Source organism: Manis pentadactyla, chromosome 7 (assembly GCF_030020395.1).
Source record: "Manis pentadactyla isolate mManPen7 chromosome 7, mManPen7.hap1, whole genome shotgun sequence".
NCBI classification, from domain to species: Eukaryota; Metazoa; Chordata; class Mammalia; order Pholidota; family Manidae; genus Manis; species Manis pentadactyla.
Window position 1 is genome coordinate 147,717,155 of NC_080025.1, and position 21,589 is coordinate 147,738,743.

At 48.8% G+C, this 21,589-nt stretch overlaps 1 protein-coding gene and 1 long non-coding RNA gene across 2 annotated transcripts in view; both read right to left on the bottom strand.

The window, feature by feature from the left end:
* LOC130684355 (proline-rich protein 2-like) overlaps positions 1–21,589 on the bottom strand; it is a 313,671-nt gene that overhangs the window by 268,452 nt on the left and 23,630 nt on the right. The window lies entirely within an intron of this gene.
* Positions 4,204–6,584, bottom strand: LOC130684332 (uncharacterized). The gene is made up of 3 exons (XR_008998595.1): positions 6,311–6,584; positions 5,952–6,046; positions 4,204–4,289 (listed from the first exon to the last, which is right to left on the bottom strand). It is a non-coding gene; the product is annotated as an uncharacterized LOC130684332 (long non-coding RNA).

The window sequence follows — 21,589 nt, forward strand, 5'->3', positions numbered from 1 at the left end:
TGTTACAGAACATTTCACCTGATTTAGTCTTTGCAAGAACCCACTGAGGCATAGATTAGAATGATGAATAAAAGAGATAAAGTAATTTGCCCTTAATTTCTGAATTAAGTTGAAACACTTATAAATGATGGAACTCATTTGTCAAATCCAGATTTTTCTGATTTTAGACAAAAGTTAAAAATGAATGATCTTTACTGGTCCCCTCTCAATTAATCAGAACATTCATTCAAACAGGACATTGCACTCCTGGAACATGTAACCTCCAGTGGACCTAAGAAACCTAACTGAGCTGGAAACGTAAACACGCCTTTAAACCTGAATCACGGAGACACACGGTCTTGCCTCTCCAAGTTGCCAGCGGCACACTGACCCGGCTCACTCGTTCCTCAGATAAGGCGGCATGTGTTTTCCTTCTTGCCCTGGTGGACAAAATGACAGCATAGAAACAGAAGGTTTTAGACATGGGACATCACGTTAGCTGGCAAACATGATTACCTAAAAATTCCCTTAAAAATGGCCCTTCTCGAACATACGCGGTTTAATGGAAGCTGGAAACAAGAGTCACAAACAGAATTCCGACACTACATGAGCATCTGCTATGAGTCTGTTGTCGCTAAATCGTATCACGTTTTACATCTTGAGTGTAGTGTAACTGGAGCCAGCAGCCCAATCCTGCCACGACTCCGAGTTCCACCAGCAGATGCCTCATCCGTGGGGGGGGGTCCCCGGGGCCACTCCCATCTGCACTAACCTCTACTAGAAGGTTAATGAGTCGCCAAGGGTGGTAACTAGTTAACCAGCTACCCGGGCATTGGTTCAGTTGAATTAAGTAAGCAGGATGTGCAGACTTGGTGCCAGGTAACCGACTGGAAGGTAAAGTATGGCCCCCCAGAGACCTGTTCTGTTGGGGCGCCTGAATAACACGCTGCTGAGGAATGGAACCCTGGGCTGGGCTGATGGTCAGCATCTCGGGGCCAGAGCCCTGCACACCCCCTGGGAGGCCAGCCGTCCCTTCCAAAGGCTGGTGAACACAAAAGGGGGGCATCACTGCCCCCCGTCTTCCCCAGGCTTAAATCAAGTGCTTCGCCGATGCCGCATCAAGACCATGGCCCCCCAAGGGCCTCCCCGGTGGGGGGCCGCTCCGCACCCCAGGCCCCTTCTGTACTAGGACCTCTGCAGCATCCGCTGCTTCATCCAAGGCCATCTGCAAAGTTAAGAAACGTCCTCACCCACAACAGAATCCCACAGCGTAAGGTCCCAGCTCAGACTGCACGCCAGCAATCTGGAGGGCATGCATCTTGAAAATAACCGTGATTTAAAAATGCTCACTATTGGTGGGCAGAGACAAATCTGCGCTAGCAAAGTCACGCTTACACCAAGAGTTGCCCATCCCAGCAAGCCTGTAACTGAGGCAGGAGCTCTGCGCCGCAGAAGGGCCTGCGGGCTCTTCCCTGGAACTGATGCCACGGAGACCCACAGAAGATTAATCAAGGCAAGCAATCAATAACTTCTCAAGTGCTAATAAGCACTGCCTTGTTCTGTGATATGCTGAGCAGTTCATCATGTTTAGCCATATGAAGATCTATTGGAAATCCATAGTTAGACTAGGGATGAGGTAAGGCAGCACTTAGTAAATGAAGCCCAATTAAAACTTGGGCTTGGTCCCATGCACCCCAAGGACCGGCAAAGTCCTGTGACCACCTCCTTTATTAAGAATGAAAGGACAGACTCAGGCACTTCTCTGCCGCTGCTGGGGAGGTAATGAGGAAAGGCATAACGCTGTTCAAGTGATTATCTGCCTGTTTTGCAGTAGAAGGCAGTAAAATGCTGTGGATATTGATGAACAATTTTTTTACTCTCTTCTTCATCCAAGGATCAACTTTTCCTGGAAACTTCTTGAAAGTTACATAAAATATATTTTAGGATCATTTAGGTCTCTGCCCTCAATTCATTTGATGGATCCACAGGTCATGGGAGTAGATGGGCTAATGGGTAATTAATAGTTCATAAATTGTAGGTCTTGACCATTAGGCTACATCACTGAACTCTGCACTATGGCAGGCTATTAATTAAAAGCATCAAGTTGCATGTTTTGTAAATTCATCTTTGAAGCAATGTTATCATCATGAGAATACACCTAATGTAGATGGGCGATAGTAAATGTTTTCAAAAATTTGTAAATATAAATTAAGTAATTACAGGCAAGAGGATAGATAGGGGCAGGGGAGGGTAATCAAGGACTAGAAAATACACAGAAGATAAATATGAATCACTAACTGAATCAAAGTTTAAAATGAAGATATATGAAAAATGCAAAAAAGGACACATTTTCTATTTAATAAAGTTTGCTACCATACCAAACTGGTAGATGCTTTTTTGACACACAATGTAATAGATGTTTGAAGATGAGTAAGGAATTTCCTGGGGAAAATTCCGATATTTATAATGCTTTCTGGTCCAATCACATTGTGAATTTTTAATCATACAATTTTGTGAATAATAAATGTCTCATGTAACGATCGCTTTTCACATGAATAAACCACGTACACACCAACACATATACCTACACCCTTGTTCTACGCTGGGCCACCTGGCCAGAATCACAGCGGCAAGTGCAACAAACAAGTAGGCTTAAGAACAAAGGATATGTTTCTACCCATCAAAAGCTGCCCGCAGACAAGAGCCGTGCCCAGGCAGGATGCCATTTACATCCATTAATAAGCCTTGGCCTTCAGCTAACAGAAAACTCTGCCTGCAGCAGGAGGACGTCCAGAGTCATCTGGGCCCAAGGCTAATCCGCAGGGTCAACAACACCGGCAACGCAAACGACTCCCTCCAGGGGGCGCCGCCGTCTGGCCTCCCGCTGGCGTTCTTGGGGTTGTGAGACCGACCCTGCGGCGGCTGGGGCCCGTGCTCCCGCCGCGTGAGGACGCCGTGGGAGGAGGGAGATTCTCTACGACTCACTCTCCCAAGTGACGAAGAGCTTTTCCTGCGGCCGACCCGGCGAACTTCCCTCCCACCCCCGGTCAACGGCCCAAACTGGGCGGCAGCCCCTCCCCGAGCCTGCGGTGGAGGGCGTCTGGGGTCCCGCCTGCACCACCGGACCCGCGCCGAGGCCGTCTGAAGACAGCACGGGGCCCCGCCCGGGGCTCAGCCTTGGGAACGGCCCACATGGGGGCGGAGCCCCGAGCACACACGGTGGGGTCCCCGTCACACCTCAGCAGCCTCAGGGGAGAGGCCGCCGCCACAGGCCCGCTCACTGACCCCTCGCTGGGTTCCATCGTGACCCCACGACTCGGGTCCGGAGTGCGGGCTCCTTAGCCGCCTGCTCAGCTTGCACGATCTGGCTCAGTGACTCAATCACGTCCAAGTATAACCAATTATCAAGGTACAGCTGAAGGTCACGGCTTCCTGATCGCGGCATAATTATCCTTGCTGTGTAAATCACATCATTTAATGAAATATAAACATCACATGGCAAACAAACCTGATCACATGGCAAGTTCAGCGTGACTATTATTAGGCGATCCATCGGAATATAAAGTCAGTCCGCCGTGTGGCCGCGATGCTCGACCTCACTATGGCCGAAAGTCCCACATGGCAGCTGAGGTCTCCTGAAACAATTCTAAAACAGCACAGAATATTGAAAAACAGAAGAAGTTTTGATTTTCTCTTGGTTTTAGTCTTTTGAGGAGTTTTTTTGTTTTGTTTTTGCCAAATAGGTCCATAAGCCTTTGCATTAGGGTTCAGGGAATAGCAATTTAGAACATGGGGGGAAAAGCCACAATATATGAATGAAACAATGAAAGGAACATGAAGAAAAACAAAAACAAAATCTCAGATCAATTTTTTTTTAAGTTGTGATGAAATCAAAAAGCAGTATGGTGGGGGGCTGAAGAGGCTGCATTGAAGAGCAGTCACTGATGTTTTTGCTGCGCCCCGGTTCCTTGAGTCCCCGTGCGGAGCCGCAGTCCCCAGGCCCAGTCGCGAGACGCAGGAGCAACTCAGGTCTTCATCGCTGGCTCGAGCTCGGGTCTCGGGGGCCGTCAGAACACGGGACTCGGTCTGAGACCCTGGGCAAAGTTCCCTTTTTGCTTTATACTTTTGGAAAACAGGTAGGGGCTTCCCAAGGGGGGCTTCGTTGTGACCTCGGCTGACTGGCTGAGGAGGGTCAGGGACTTGCTGCACAGGTCGCTGGGCGTGGTTTCTGCGGGAGTGGGCGTGGCTTGAGCGGGAGACTTCTCGCTCAAGATGGAGGACACGGAACAAAATGGAGGCGGTCCGGTTGGCTAGGGGTCACGTAGGGGACATAGTTATTCACGATGGAGGACACAAAATGGAGGCAGTCAGGTCAAGCTAACCTTCCAGGGGTCCCACAGTTCTCAGAATTTCGGGCTGCTAAGAGCCCCAGGCCTGACCCTCACGCTGCTGCCCTCACAGCCCGCCGGCCGGCACCCCCGCAAGCCCTTCCACGGGTGTACAGCTCGCAGAGGCGCTTCCTAGCAGCACTGCTCCGCCTACGTGACTCTACCGCCCAACAACAGGTCCCTGCGTCCTCTTCATGGGAAGTCAGCGCGCAGACACAGCTACGCATGCGTTTGTCCCAAGTCCCTGCCGCTCCCACGGGGCTCCCCGTGGCCCTGGTGCTGTGGACACGCCCCCTCGGACAGCCTCTGACCCACGGGCACCTCCGCATCAGGTTTAACTAAGTGTAGGCCTGCATCGCCAGGTGACTTTTTTAATTTTGTGTTTTGTCTTCACCAATGAAATAGTGAACCTACAGATTCGTTTTCATTATTCTTATTGCTGAATGTATAGTAGGTATTTAATAGCAGTAAAATATTATTTTACCCATTCAACAAATATGCAGACCTACTGAGTCACTGGTACTGTGCTGGGCACCAGGATGCAACAGTGTCCGAGAAAGACACGAGTCCCACTATTAAGAGGTTTCAATCCCTTGAGTAAGTAAAACAATAACCATGGTGCCAACCTCGTGACCGCTGTGACCAGCAAGTCCCCGTGCAGTGGGAGCCCAGAGGCGGCCTCGGGTCGGGGGACCGTCAGCACAGACAGCATTTAACAAGCCTACAAGCAAATGTCCCTCTTCTGTCTCTGGATCGATAAACCACCTGCTTCCCTCACTGACCTCCCCCCCTTTAATCCTAACATGTTCTTGTTCTTCCTCTTTATGGCCTCACCCCCTATGGACGATCACTATATGTTAAAATGACATTTCAAAGTTTTACAATACATATGCCACAGTGGAACCACCAAATCCTTCTTTCCATGTAATCTGCTTATTTCCAAAACAAAATACATACTGTGTTACCTCTGCAAGGGGGAGACTTAAAGTGCAGACAACTATCTATAAAATCCAGGCACTGTGAGCCATTCCCGTGGTTTCCTTCATGGATGCCTCTCGGTGTGACACATGTGTGTCCACATGCTCGACCCTTTTCCTGCAAGTTCCTTACAGTCTCCCCTTCCTTCGTGCTCTTCTAATAACAACCCCGTAAGTAATCTAAGGAGAAGAACTTCAGTCCCATATGCATGTTAGCCTTCAAGGGCATAATAACTCTTCTATGCCCTTGTCTGGGGATATACCAGAAGTTCCACTGAGAACACCTTTTCCTTCTACACTCCACTCTCGGTTCCCACTAGGAATTTCTGTCTGTTTATTGTAACCAGATCTTCGCAGTTCCTGCTTTTACCAAAAGAGTAGGTAGCGATCATGTTTTCCAAAATAGAAAACACTGATACAATTACAGGTTAAAATGGACAGAAGTTAATCATTGGGTTTGAGACATGTTAAATCTGACATGCGTTTGACACAACCAGGTATGAGCAAAAAGCAGCAGCCGGACATACCACCCTGGAACCCAGAGGGAGATTGAGCTGGAATCACAGACCCAAGAATAATATATAAAAGGTAAATGCACCATCCACACCTGTAGGATGAATCAATGTACACACAAAGAGGAAAAATTGTAAGTTCCACTTGAATCTTCTCTTATTAGCAAATCTGATCATTCTTGTAAGAAACCTAAAAGGTTAACAGCCAAAATGTGCAATGGTTACATTAGCTTTTAGACACAATTTTGAAAATCAGAAATACAACCAAACAAAATGTCATGATTTTCAAAACCTCCAGATCCACCCACACTACTTCAATCTAGAGTATTTGCAGTAAAAACACAACTAACAACAGTAATAGTGACAAACCACACAGTAACAGTGACAGACTGCCGGTGTCAGCAGGCACACCACCAAGACTGTGTGCCCAGTGCCCCGTCCTGGGGCGACTCACCAGGGGGATGGACGGTGTGTGGAAAGGTGAAACGGACTTCAAGCACACAGCCTCTCACAGCCCCTCACAGAAACACGTTTCTGATAGAGTTTACAAACGAGGAACTCAAATTTTGCAGTGACAGGCTGACATATGAGTGACATCAGGGTCTGGCACGTGATGGAAACACCTGCTGGTACAGACAGAAGCTTGAGTTTGAAAAATGCCTCCTGCATCGTGTGGTGACAAGGCGAGTCGGGACGAACCTGAAAGCCACACCCCCACCCCGGGAGCGAATGCATCCCCAGACGCGGCTCGCCCAGACCGACGGCTCTGTGGGCCGACCGCACGCCAGTCACCACGCTGCACAGTACCGCCAACAGCGTTTTCCTTCACGGGGCCTGAGGCCACTCAACAGCAACCAGCACGGCTGTAGGTGCACCTGCGTCCTACACTGGCTCATAAAGCCGTGGGGTGGGGCTGTTCCTTCCTTCATAATTTCACTGCCCAATACCAGCACACAAATCTTCCCTGTGTGCCAGGTTTCGTGGGGATGGGAGCGGGGGTGGGCATTCAAGGAGCTGCAGCATAGCATCCCTGTCCTCGAGGAGCGAGAGAGACATCACACAAGGCAAGACAAAAGGTCACTTACGGAAGCGATTGAGCGTAAGGTACTGTTATCACAGGTAACTGTTACAACTCCAGGGTGCAGAGAGCTTGGAAGTTGTCCCTTCTGCCCTTCAACAAGAAAAAGGCTAAACAGACTGAAATCAATGACTTGCCTGGATCCGTCAGATCCGTCCAAGAATTGAGGTCACGGGAAAACCACTGCCCCAAAACCTGGAGACACAGAGGAGTGAGGAATGTCGCACTTAGCTGGAGCCGCGCAGATGGCGGGGGCGCCTACATGGCGGTTTTAATGAAGCGCGGGTGGCTATATGTGGATGTGAGGGTAAGTCCTGGGTGCCACAGTCTTAGGGGGTGCCCCACACTTCTGTGGGTTTTACCTCCAGGAACCCCACCAGATTCCCAGGGTGAAGAGCAAAAGTAAATACCCCTGTTCCCAGCAGGGAGTGGGGAAGGGAGCTGGCTTGGAAGAGCCGGAGCAGCAGCGTGACAGAGGCCTGCCCTGCGGGGCCAAGACGGCCGCCTGGGGAGACAGGGGCCCAGAGCGGCCCCTCCAGCCCTCCCTTCCTGCCTAAGGAAGATGACAGAGCTCAGGCACTCGGGTCTGCTTACAGGAAGGTGGAGCTCCAGAGAAGGAATAAATGAAGGAAAATCCTTTTTTTCCTTTTCTTAAATACTCTAAAAGATAAGTATCTTTTGTTCCAAGTAATCATCATAACAATGATTGGGTGACTACAGCATATGGGGTGTAAGGGGTGAGCAGGAGGCCTTGGGACACTGTCACCCCATCCTCCCGGAAGTGGTACAGTGTTATTCGGAAGAGAACTTCGATTACTTGTGAACGTATGTCGCAAACCGTCAGGCAACCACTAAAAAGAAAAGCTAGAAATGAGTATAATCGATGTACTAGGAGAGGAGAGCAAATGGGGTTGTGGGACATCAATTAAAACCAGAGAAGGCAGAAAACGAGGAGGAAAGAAACAAGGGCAGCAAAAACCCAGTTCCAGACACTGCAGACGACAGACGTTACTCCGGCTCTTACCAACAGGTGCTCGAAAGGTAAATATGGTCTAAACATGCCAACGGAAAGACAGCCTTGCCAGGGTGGGTAAAAGGCCCAGACACAACTAGACGTGGCCCGAAGGCCTGGAGTGCTTGCTGACTGCGGACCGATCACACGCTCCGCCCGGGCTCGGGGCTCTGCGGGGGTGGGGCCCGAGCACCGCAGCACAGGGGCAGATCCGGGAAATCCGTAACGCCCACCACTGGGCGGGCACCACCATTCGTCAGGCTTCGTGGCCTCGGCAATAAAGCCCTTGGTGGTGGTTCAGGGAATGGGTGGGTAAGCTTATGACCAGTGAATCAATGCAAGCCCGACACACCCGACTCTCTCCTTCTCCATGTCTGCGCCCGGCATTCCTGTCATGCGAGCTGCTCACATCTGGGCTGCATGTGCTGCAAGGGAGCGGAAGGCATAGATTTTAACCTAATGTTAAGCTCCCCATGAAGAAATTATCTCACTTCAGTCAATGAACTTCCCATCTTTCGCAGCCTCGCCTCTCACCAACCCTGCTAAGCACTGGTCTCCCGCGGCTTCTGGCTGTGTGCACTTTTCATGGGGGCCAGGAGAAGAAGAAAGGGTGCTGCCTTGACTCCTCTCCTGTAACAGACCTTACGCCCTGGGAACAAAAGTCATCAAAGTCATCCTGTCTACAAGGATCCTATCTTCCTTTCCAGAGGTTACGGTGTCACCATCTGGTGAGCTATTTGACAGCCAGGTTGAAGAGGGGACTGAATGTTTGGAACCAAACCCCCTGGATATGCAGCACAGAATGGTCAGCAGGCACAGACGGAGGCGTGGGCCTCGGCCTGAGCATCAGGAAGTCCTGGGCCCGGGTCTGCCCTCCGCTAACCCGCTAACAGTCTATGCAACGTTCCTCACTTCTCTGGCCGTAGTTTCATTATCTATAGAGAGAGCCAACATCTCTAAGTAATCTCTAGTATTCTTTCCACATTCATAACTCTGTATTCTTAAATTAATTAAAATAATACAATAATTATTGCATGTACAGAATTCTCGAAGGTGCAATTCTAAACTATATGTGAGGTGTGTACAGAGACAATACAAAATACAGTAAGATATAATCTCATTGCCTTCATTAACATTGTGTTATAATTTGAAAGCCAAATGTTCATTATTTTTTATCAATTGTTAACACAACACACATAAAAATAGCCCCACTCCACACGTTACCTCTCTTTACTCCTAAACTTACTTAAGTTTTAAGTAATATTATCTTTCTTGACAAGTCAGCTTTCAAACCTTTCCACTTACTTGTCCTAAATTCCTGACTCTTACTTAATTTTACTCTTTTAAAGCCAAGAATCCTATCACAGCACAGTAATACCAGCCCTAATAAATACCACAAATGCCACTATACCACACTCTGTACTCTATGGCATACCCATTCCTTCATTTAACCCTCAGTACAGATCACGGAGTAGATATTACCCACATTTACTCCATAAAGAAACTAAGTCTCAGAGAGGCTACATCCTGGCACATTTCATACCTTCAGTACGTTTCAGAGACAAAATTCAGACTCGGATCTGAGTTCGCCACTTCACCAGTCTTCAAATAGTACCTTTTTTTAGCAGAACCCCTTTCTGAAACCCCAATATACAAAACAAATAATAGTGATAGCACATTGGACATACACAATGCATAAAAAATATGTTAACATCTTATTATAAAGTAAATCAATAAAAATAATAATGAATCCTGACGAGCAACTGAAACCAGGAGTTACTGGTTACGTTAACTATTTTCCAGGCTCTGAGTCCAATTTACTTTTAGATTTTATCTTGGATAAACAGCACCTTAGATCATTGAAACAGCAATGGGTCTTTAACCCTTGGGTTTTACCTTATGGTCTCAATCAAACTGATCCAGAAGTTTGAAAGAAGATGAGAGGTAACTATAAAAATAAGAAAAGAAGCCCAGACTTACCGATGCACACTACACTGACCTACAACACGAGAGCAAGGCTTCAAGAAGCTGCCCCGGAGAGCCCACAGACTCCCCTGAGCCTCAGGTCCCACTGAGCTGGGGTGTGAGCACACACACACATGTACGCTCTGGGAACAGACTTCTACGGAATCTGATGTGAGGGGGAATCACGAGCCAAAGTTAAAAAAAAAATCATTTAAGAACTAAAACTTTTTGAATTAATGACAGAGTTATAGAGGTTTATGTATGTGCCCCCTAAGTGGTAGGATAGTCTTTATTTTAAAGTTTTCCCAAAAGAAATTAATCTAGAAGCACAGACCAATGTCTTCATGGTTTGGTATTTTGCAGTGTGTCAAAACATGGAATATGTTGCTACTTTGAGGGTATCATTTTTACCACTACGTTTATAGTTTAAATCATACAGAATATATGTGCTCCCATGCACTGTACCGATGCCCGCCCCTGGTGCTGCCGGGGTGAGTGCTGGCGGGCACGTGCACGAGGCCCGGACCAAGCACCTAACAGGCTGTCAGGACGGAAATGAGTTCTTCACTTGACGCCGGTCACCTTGTTTAACTGGCTGCCTCTCCTTCTGAGGAAGCTATCGCAGGAACACTGCACTGGGTGTTTTTTAAATGCTCCCTTTTGAGGTGCATGCTAAATCGATATTTTGTAGGCTAGCAATTATTTGCCAAGTGTCAAAAGTAAAACAGAAGAGTGATTGGTTCCAAAGATTTTCTTAAATAATATATAGTTTTAGTGCTGAGTAATTCATTAACAAAACTGTTAATGCCTGAAATGTTTGGGTCAAGTTGTGCAAAAATGGCATAAATGTTTAAGATCCCATCTACATAGGCTAACTGCCAGGAAAAAGCAGTCCCATTACATAGGACTTTATGGAATATTTATAATTTAAAACAATTCCAGGCAGTCGGCCAAAGTGCAAGAGAACTCTTCTGTTCTTATAATTTAAGTTTTTCAGGAAATGCAGCAAAACAGTAAAGGAAGAGAATGTGAATGATGGTGGCTGCCTCAGGGGTACTTTTCTTGAGACTGCTCACGGACCCGTCTCAGACGGCCAGCCATCCTTGAATTCCGGAGGCGTCTTCAGAACTTTGTCAGGCTGCAAAAATCAGTTCACCCGTCGCAGCCCTAACCTGGGGACTGTCTGGACACGGCGTCTTTAAGGAAGCAATTAAGGTTAAATGAGGCCAGGAGAGCGGGACCCTGGCCCAGTACGACGGCCGCCCTCGGAGAAGAGGGAGAGGCACAGGGATGTGTGGAGAAAAGGCCCTGGGCGGCCACAGGGAGCGGGCATCTCCTGCAAGCCAAGGGGAGGCGCAGGAGCAGCCCCAGCTGCTGACACCTTGACCCCGGCTCTCAGCCTCCAGTGGGGGGGAATGAACACCACTGTAAGCCCCCCGCCCCAGGTCTGGGGCCCTGCGGCAGCCACCTGAGCTGAGCAACATGGGGCACTAAGCAGGACCGGCAGAGACCCCGCTGCCTGTGTTTGCACCCCCTTGCCCGCCTGCTCCCTCCTTCCCTGAGGTGCCCAGGAGGCCCTGAAAGGTGGCTCCTCCCACTACGCCTGGCTCCTCCAGCAGCAGCCCCCCAGGGGGCACGGGGAGAGGGAGGGAGGTGTACCATTGCCAAGGTGAACAAGGGGATGCTGTGCAGAAGCCACCCCCGGGGGCAGGTCTCCTTGGTCACCCCAACGCTCCCCACCTGGGGACACCCAGCCTTCTGGACAACGTAGGAGGAGGGGGCCGACCCAAGTGACAGGCCCCCAGCCTGCTGTGGCACCAGGCCTGCCCACTCCATTTCCTGTCCCCGGGTTCCTGCAGGGCTCACAGGGGAAGAGGCCAGCCAGTATGGACGTGCAGCTGTAGAATTCACCCCCACACCTTTCTCAGGTTCTCCCTGGGGGACAGACGGGCCTGACACACCAAACAAGTTTGCACGCACCATGCTTGTATTTATGTGTTTACCCAAACCCCTAAATTTTAATAGCCAAATTTATACAAAAAGATTCTCATTCTCATTTTGTTGCTGGATCTCACCAGCTCCTTGGACTCATGAAATCCAGGAGGGCCTGCTGTTTAATTACTAGTGTTGTGCCAATGTTCATTTATTAGGTGTGTTCTTAGTTCAGATTTCCATGGTGGTTACATGTTAACATTAGAGGAAGCTAGGTGGGAGATACACAACAACCATCTAGTATTTTCCAACTCTTCTTTAAGTTTAAAATCACCTAAAAACAAATCCACTGGCTTTGGAGATGGCCTGGAAATTAGGTGTTGCCTGTTCTCCAGCTCAGGATTTGAAGGGTAGTGGTCCCACCGCTATGAACAAGGAGCCTTCCGTTCATTAAGAAAACACTGGCATTGTGACAACCCCCAAAATTTCCATGGCTTACACAATAAAAGTGTATTTCTCCCTCAAATGCCAGCCCAGGTGGGTGTCCCACCTTCACGTCATGGCTGCTGAGGTCTCCGGGGGCCTCGGAATTAGTGATGAGCGGGGCAGTTCAAAGGCTCACCTGTGAGCAGCTTTCTGGCTGGACCAGAAGCAGGACATGCCACTGAGGCTAGAATTGCATCGGGTCACATTCAGTTACATGGCCACAGCCAGCTAAACTACCTACCTACCTATCTAAAGGAAAGCCGGACACCCAGACTTTGGAATCCAGGACGAAGAGTCAATGGGGCACCCCAGTGGCCGCCGCAGCCTTGTGCAGAGAGGCACGGTGCAGAGAGTGGCCGCCACCAGTCACGCTGCTGTGATGGGGTCACAGAATCATTCCTGAGAGGTGACCAGTCTGCAGGTCTCAGCCTGAGACACAGGGTTAAGAAACAAGGACACTACTGGCACAAGAAGAGACCCACAGACCAGTGGAACAGAATAGAGAGTCCAGATATTAACCCAAACATATATGGTCAATTAATATACGATAAAGGGCCCATGGACATACAATGGGGACATGACAGCCTCTTCAACAGCTGGTGTTGGCAAAACTGGACAGCTACATGTAAGAGAATGAAACTGGATCACTGTCTAACCCCATACACAAAAGTAAATTCAAAATGGATCAAAGACCTGAATGTAAATCATGAAACCATAAAACTCTTAGAAAAAAACATAAGCAAAAATCTCTTGGACATAAACATGAGTGACTTCTTCATGAACATATCTCCACGGGCAAGGGAAACAAAAGCAAAAATGAACAAGTGGGACTATATCAAGCTGAAAAGCTTCTGTACAGCAAAGGGCACCATCAATAGAACAAAAAGGCATCCTACAGTATGGGAGAATATATTCATAAATGACAGATCCGATAAAGGGTTGACATCCAAAATATATAAAGAGCTCATGCACCTCAACAAACAAAAAGCAAATAATACAATTAAAAAATGGGCACAGGATCTGAACAGACACTTCTCCAAAGAAGAAATTCAGATGGCCAACAGACACATGAGAAAATGTTCCACATCGCTAACCATCAGAGAAATGCAAATTAAAACCACAATGAGATATCACCTCACACCAGTAAGGACTGCCACCATCCAAAAGACAGACAACAACAGGTGTTGGCAAGGTTGTGGAGAAAGGGGAACCCTCCTACACTGCTGGTGGGAATGCAAATTAGTTCAGCCACTGTGGGAAGCAGTATGGAGGTTCCTCAAAAGACTCAAAATAGAAATACCATTTGACCCAGGGATTTCACTCCTAGGAATTTACCCGAAGAATGAAGGAGCCCAGTTTCAAAAAGACAGATGCACCCCTATGTTTATCGCAGCACTATTTACAATAACCAAGAAATGGAAGCAACCTAAGTGTCCATCAGTAGATAAATGGATAAAGAAGATGTGGTACATATACACAATGGAATACTATTCAGCCATAAGAAGAAAACAAATCCTACCATTTGCAACAACATGGGGAGCTAGAGGGTATTATGCTCAGTGAAATAAGCCAGGCGGAGAAAGACAAGTACCAAATGATTTCACTCATATGTGGAGCATAAGAACAAAGAAAAAACTGAAGGAACGAAACAGCAGCAGAATCACAGAACCCAAGAATGGACTAACAGTTACCAAAGGGAAAGGGACCTGGGAGGATGGGTGGGAAGGGAGGGATAAGGGGGTAAAGGGGGCCTTACGATTAGCATGTATAATGTGGGGGGGGCACGGGGAGGGCTGTACAACACAGAGAAGACAAGTAAGGATTCTATAGCATCTTACTATGCTGATGGACAGTGACTGTAATGGGGTATGTCGGGGGGACTTGGTGATGGGGGGAGTCTAGTAACCATAATGTTCCTCATGTAATTGTAGATTAATGATACCAAAAAATAAAAAATAAAAAGAATAAAAAAAGAAACAAGGACACTACAAAATCATAATTGGCCAAACCTGGTTTGCCACTATAAACCCAGCAGCAGTTCAAAAGGGTGAAGACAGGGCTCTTGGAAAAGTGTCTGAGCTGGCCCCAAACCAGAGGAAAGGGGTCCAGAGCCAGCCCTGATTCAGAGAAAGGTGCGGGGCAGAGTGTTTGCCGGACCCGCTGTACTTTACGCTGTGTGGCCACATGCAGCTGCCATTTACTGCGAGCACCTGGACTGGCTCACCTCCTTCAGGACCAAGGAGCCGGGGGGAGAAGTCCTGGGGACCCACAAAAGCAGAATGGCCAAGGTCACCCTCCCAGGACCTGAGCTCAGCTTGGGGATTCCGGCGTGTGGGAAAGAGCAAAGCCCACACGTCTGCTCCTGAGAGCGAGGCTGAGGCACGCCAGGAAGCTGCCCCCCAGGAGCCGGCAGCCTTACGGGGGCAGCGACCCTATGGTGTCTGGACAGCGCCTTATGTTTAAAAGCCCCAAGGGAGTCCAACCAGAATTTTTCACTTCACGACTGCCTATCCAGACAGCTTCTTCATGTGCTCCTACAGGAAACACTGACACTGTGGTAAACACTGGGCCCCAGGACACTGTCTGGTCGTCGCTTTGGACTTTTCTCAGTGACCCCCACAGCTCTGGACAGCAAACACGGCCCAGACTTCACTGAGTCACTTCAGTAACTATTCCTTCAAAGGACAACAAGCTTGCATGGAGAAGAAACGTGGTGTCCACTTCTTCCGTGCGCTCCCCAGCTCTCCTGCACCTGCCCAGCACGTGCCAGCTTAAGCCCAAACACTCTTATTTTAAATAGCAAGACAAGGGGAGCGGAGCCCTGGCCAGTGCCCACTAAGGCAGGTCATTTCATTGTCCCCAGAGCCCCTGTGCCACTTCTCCCTCTTTGGGATTCCCACGGGCTTCCCAGTCCCTTCCCTGAACCAAAAGACTCCCAACAAAGTCCTCTGCACACCCAGAATCCTTTTCTCTTTCCACCTTCTTTTTTGGCTGGGGACGCACTGAGTGACCAGAGCAGAGCACCCTCTCTCGGTGGCCCTGCCGGCCGACGGACAAGCATCCTTTGTCCAAGGGCAGGCGGGCGGTGGGCCTGACTGTCGCCCTGGGCCGCCAGGGCGGCCACAGATAGGTGCCATCAGCCACTCACCAAGGGAGGCTTGTTCAGCACAAGTGCTACAACCCTGAGGAGAACTCACATTCCTCAGTAATATTTGTTCCTGTGCTAATTTGAGTTTGGGAAAAACAGGTTTTCCTCCCCAGAAAGGCAAGTGAGAGAAAGAAGAGCAAGCTTTTAGCTACAATAATTAGGAAGAAGAATCTAATTCCATTTTTATTCATTTCACAAGCCCTTCCCGATTTAGGGACTTAACGAGGTTCCACCACCTCCCTTGTTTGTCCTGGTGACTTAAAACAAACTCAGCTGACAACAGGCACTTTCTTTGTCCCACACCAGTTAATTTAAAGGGGACATGTTGACCAACAGCTTAATCTATTTAGTGCAAATACTCCTTTACATTCTTTCCTCCATCAAAACAAAACAAAAAAGCCTTCAAAAACTCACGGAAACTTGCAAAGTCATAAGCTGGCCTTCACAGCCATGTGATGGCTGTGAGCACCTTAGCTGCATAAACACCCCACGGCCGGTTCCCCAAACTTCCTCCCTTTGTGAAACATCAGGACCAGAAGCTGCCGTGTTGAGTGGCTCGTCTCCATTTTTACAACCTCGCGCTGTACAAACAATGAAATCGCAATGAAAGCTCACTTTGATCCAAAGAAATTCCTTCCTCTGAGGATCAACTGAAAGGAAAGCAACTTTATAATGTTCCACAGAAAACTGACAATAAGCTTAATTGGACTTCATATATTTAATAAGCAAACAACTGCTTGCAACTTCACAAAGAGAATAAGCCAAGTGTGTTTTTCTTTAGCTATTAAGTCGTTACTCAGGGAACATTCGTTTCTACCAAAGTGACCAGCTGCACAGACGTTTTAACATCAGATTTGTAGGAGACATGCAGTGTGACTTTAATACTGTACTTGCTTATATTTTACTTTAAATAAAGAGTAATCTTTTGAATTGAATTTAACTATAAAACCTTCATAAAATTAAAATGCATGATCTCATAAAATCAAATCAGTCTTTAATCGTAATAATAAAAATTACATTTAAGTAATAGTGTCTCCGAGTTAATAGCTCCATAAAATAGCAGCTGAAAAGCCAATTGCTGCTACCTGAGTGGCTATTTCTTTACCATTTCAGTAATTAAAAGACAAAGTTCGGATACAGACTCAAATTGTCCCTGACTTGGCCGAGCTCCTGTTTGGAGTGAATCTCCAGCCTGGCACCTGGCAGGTGTCTAGAGGAGTTTCACAGAGTGAAGACACCTCGGTCTCAGAAGGGGTCACTCATTTTAAGTAGACACCATTAAACCAGGGGACGTAGAAAGAAACCTGTGCCTGCGTTACACCCATTCACCCGGAGGTGGAAGGGAATCTCTCGGGTTTTTTTCACCACACACCAGGAATACAATTTTCCCAGGATTACACACCATTATTGCTAACTTCTGGATTAGGGGATTTATGATATGATCCCCATTTTTTAAAGCTCATGAAGCAAGCCAGTGACGAAGTTCTATTTTACAAAATGCATTTTAAGTCTAAGAAGAATCTTCAGGGCAACACCTGTTATTTCTGCACATCAAAGGATGTGGTCAGCAGAGTTAAAGGCAACCTGTAGAGTAGAAGAAAATATCTGCAAATCATGCACCTCACAAGGACTGATCCCAGAACACATGAAGATATCCTAAAACTCAACAGCAAAAAAAACCCAACAACCCAATGCAAAGTAGACAGAAGACTTAAACAGTTCTTCACAGAAGACACACAAATGACCAATGAGCACATGCAAAGTTAATTCACTCTTTCCAAGGTTTCCAATCTTTCTATCCACCAAGGTATCACACAAAACGGCCCGTGAAAAGCAGGACCAAGCGGTGACTGATTTAAGGTCAGGAGCACAAGGTGGGCCCCTGACCTACCTGGTCTGTATGGCTAGAATATATTTCTCTTAACTATTGGAAATGAAGGAGCAACAGAGAACTGGGTAATGGCCTTTGGGCAGGAACCCCAGGGACCCCAGGGCATTCCTCCCACCACCCAGCTCCTGGGAGCCCGTGAGGGACAAATGTGTGCCGAACAGTGACCAGACCGAGCCACACTCGCCGATGACCCTCACCGCCAGCCCCGCGTACTGTCTGTCAACCGGGCTGGTGCACAGGTGCCCTCCTGCTGGAGCTGCCTGGGACTGAGCGACCAGCCAGCAAACCAGCTGCTTCCTCCCTCTCCACGCCCAAGCTCCCGGCCCCCTGCCGCTGGGGAAGCACAGCCGCGGCCTGATCACTGGGTGCACAGGAGGCCGGGCAGTGTGCCTGCCCTGGCCGGGTAGCTGGCTGCCGACCGACACCCATCAGCTCCTCCTGGTAACAGAGCCTGACTGCTGCTCCCGGGAAGGAAGGCCTGGGTCCTCCCACGTGACAGCTTAGCCGAGAGAGAGCCAGTGCAGAGCTTGGCGGGGGGAAGGAGGGGCCCCGCAGGCAGCTGGCCCGTCTCCTTGCCCCCCCTCGGTGGCTTTGCCCAGACGGCTCGGGCTTCAGATGAAGTGACCTTTGACAGTGGGAAACACTCCAGTGAAGACAGGGAAGGACCCTACACATCAGAATTTTTCTGGAGCTGCTGCAGAGCCACAGTGGCCCGATTCCCTGTGCTCGACGGCACTCAGCCTGCCTCTCACACACAGAAAGGCTGCATCTAGCGCGAAGCACGCAGCTGACCCAGGGCAGCAGGACAGAGGCAGGGCCTGCACGTGCAGGTTCAGGTGGCCCGGCCCAAGCGAGCGGGTCCGCATCTCCCCCAAGCAGCTGCTCCCCTGGGGAACTAGGAAGCCACGCCATCACCTAGAGGACAGTGAGGAGGCATCAGAGGTGTGAAGAGGGTGAAGGATGGGGCTGCGGTCCAGGAGGGGGCGAGGGCAAATGGACTGCGGGCACGTGTGTGGATCGCTGGGCACCACTGAGGGCCTAGCAGAGGCGGGCGACGATGAGCCCCGACGGTCTCGGGGTGCGTTCCCCTGCCAGCCCACACTCAGCTGCTGGGGCACAGACACAGGCGGACTGAGAGTCGGCGTGGACCAGCAGTCAGTGCTCCCAGGCAAGCACAACAAAGACAGGAGGGACAGAGAAGTTCAGGGCCTGTGCAAGAGCCACCACTGTTGGCTGTGTCCTAGTTAATGACACACCTTAGGACCTAAGCTGGGGAAGGAGGGACCGGGGACCTGAGCAGCGAGAGCACGCGTACTGGACGGAGATGAAATGCCTTGGAGCTGGGGAGCCCAAAGTGCTGAGAGGTCGGGGCACATGGGGGTCAGTGCTAGCACTGAGGTTTGGGGGCTATTCCTCAGGTGACCACAGGAGTAGTGGCTGAGGCGGGGCAGATGACCACATACTGAAGGTGAGAAGGTCAAGGACCTGGGAAGTCGGGTGGCATCAATGTTGTGAAGACCATGGACTATGAGAACAGTGAAACAGAGCAGCGACGGTGAGCCGCGGGTAAAATCTTCCTGAAAGTGAGCACAAGGCATTCTAAAAAAACACATTTAATAGAGAACAAAAGTAAAAATATAAAACTGAAAACAACAGTCATTTTGAAAAGCCCAGTGTGTTAAGCAGCACAGGGAAAAGGGAATTTCCGCATTGGGGCAGAGAGCGGCAGAGATCACCTGCAACACCGCACGGGGAGGCGGGACTCAGGCGGAGGGGGGAAGGACAGGCGAGACGCGGCCTCTGTGAGAAAGAAGAGTGTCAAACGCAGCAGTGAGGGCGAGAGGGGAGGGTGACCCTTTTAACAACAATGGTATAGAATTCCCAAGAACTGCTCATAAGTACAACTTGTCAATTCAAGAAGCATACTGAGTTCTGGAAAACACCAAAGGCCCAGGCAAGGTTTTTAGGGCAGCCAGAGAGAAGACAAATGATCCGCACAGAAGGAATACTTGCTGCCAGCAGCATGCTTCTGCGCGGGAAGCAACAGCACAGCCACCCTCCTCCGCACTCGGCAGGCTCCCTTCCACTCCGCCCCAGACCTGCAGGGCATGCTGAGATCCCTGCGTCAGCCTCTCACCAGGTCTCCATTTGCCTTGACTCCTCCGCCCTCACCCACGCCATCCCAGAAAAGCCATGCACACGGGACTGCACCACCCCCCACTGTCCTGCGACCACCACCCCCACTCAGACCCCCAGGAACTAATGCCTGCTCACTCATCCCGGAACAACTTTAGCAACTTCAGCAGCTGGTCTGCACCAGGCCTTGGACGACAAGGAGAGTGCAGACATGATCTCCATCCTCAAGAAGCCTCCGCCTGTTGGAAAGACATCACACACACACACACACACACACACACACACACACACACACACACACACACACACACACAGTGGGAAAGCCGATGGATCACAGAAGAAGTATACACAAATTACTGCAGAAATACAGAGACAAACATGGGTAAAAATCAAATGCTTCATAAATGTGTGCATCATCTTTGCATAGAAGGTAGGGTGTCAACTCTGGCAGACGCGTGGGCTGCTTGTAGTACGGCCCCACCACGAGTGCCGCCCCAGAGCCCACCACTCTAGTCCTGTTGGAAGAGGCCCCGAGTCTCGCCCCTTTCCTCTGGCCCCTGGTGGTCTCACCCCACGCAGGGACTGTGCTATTCCTGCCCCGGTCTCTACCTGCTGACTCCTCCCTACCTGCTCAGGTCCCCCCGGGGGATGTGCTCTTGAACCTGTCGGCTTGTGCTCACTCTTCTGCCTGACATCCTGTTGAACGTATAGACACAATCATTCTTAATTGTTTTCTGTGTATTAATCAAGTCTTAATTTAAACTATAAGCCCCCTGAAGGTGCTGTGGAATCCTAGACCAGAAGCTGAGACTACTTAGTTCTGACAATAAATAATTTTATGACCTGTACAATTTACTGAATTTCTTTTCAGTTCTTCCACAAAGGAAGTGTGATGGGCCAATAACCTCTTAGATCTGCCCCAGCGATCAGCTGCAATTCTGGGGGGCATTTTTTTATTCTATTGTTTTCCTAATACCAATAGTATGATAAGACAGTAAGTAAGCATTCAACAATACTTGTTTTATTTACTTTTTTTCTAATAGCTTGTATTTTAGACCAGTTAGAAGGTAGAGGAATGCTGGTCCATACAGGGGACTCTTTCCTGCATGTTCGCAGTCCACCAAGCAACATGTACACAATCCCAGAGGTGAGACACCTAGCCAGATGGTCAACCCCCCGGAAGGGGTGACGTGCTCCCTAACACCCAGACAGGTGCTGTGCACTGTATGAGACCGAACCCTGGGCAACGGCGCTGAGGGTCAGACCCAGCATGGCACGATCACATCCCTGAGAACATGATTTGGAGTACCAATATTTTTTCCACTAGTTAAAGAAAACAAATAGAGTGTATCTGGAAAATTCTGCTTTTAGTTAAGACCTGAATAAACAGAACATTAAGAAATAATTTTTCTTGGCAAAAATGTGTTTAGAATTCAAGAATTTCTTCCCACTAGATATTAAACAAAGTTAGACTTAAATCCACACATCACATTAGTATTATTCCTACAAATCACTGAACACAATGTATTAAAACTGTTTCAGACAGACTTATCAGTGATCATAAACCAGAAAGGAAAATTCAAGACAACTCTTATTTCCTGTTCCTGCAAAATGAGCCGAGTAGATGGAAAAAGCCTTGAACACTAAGGAGGCACACCTGAGTTTCAGGTAAATATTTACTGACTCCCACACTACCAGTCACTGCCCCTCTGACCTGAACAAGCGTCCTAGACTCGTTAACACAGAATAAATATGCCACCTGTCTTATACTGGAATGAGGATCAAATAAGAAAATTGGTGCAAAAGTACCTAAAATGGCACCTGCAAACCAGAGACACTCTGTAAATATGTGGCTTTCTGGTATCCTTTCCAATACTGCAGAGATTTACACCGTGAACCTGTCATCCACTTCAGAGAAGCGCAGAACTACCTAACACAGGTAAACGTGGAGAGGCTGAGTCAGAGCACGCCACGGCAACGTACACCGTCAGCCCCTGTTCCAGCAAGGAAGGAGATCAGATTCAACTTTCCGCACTCCGCTTAGAAGATAAAGAACCGAATTATAACCTAATCCCCTTCTGAGGC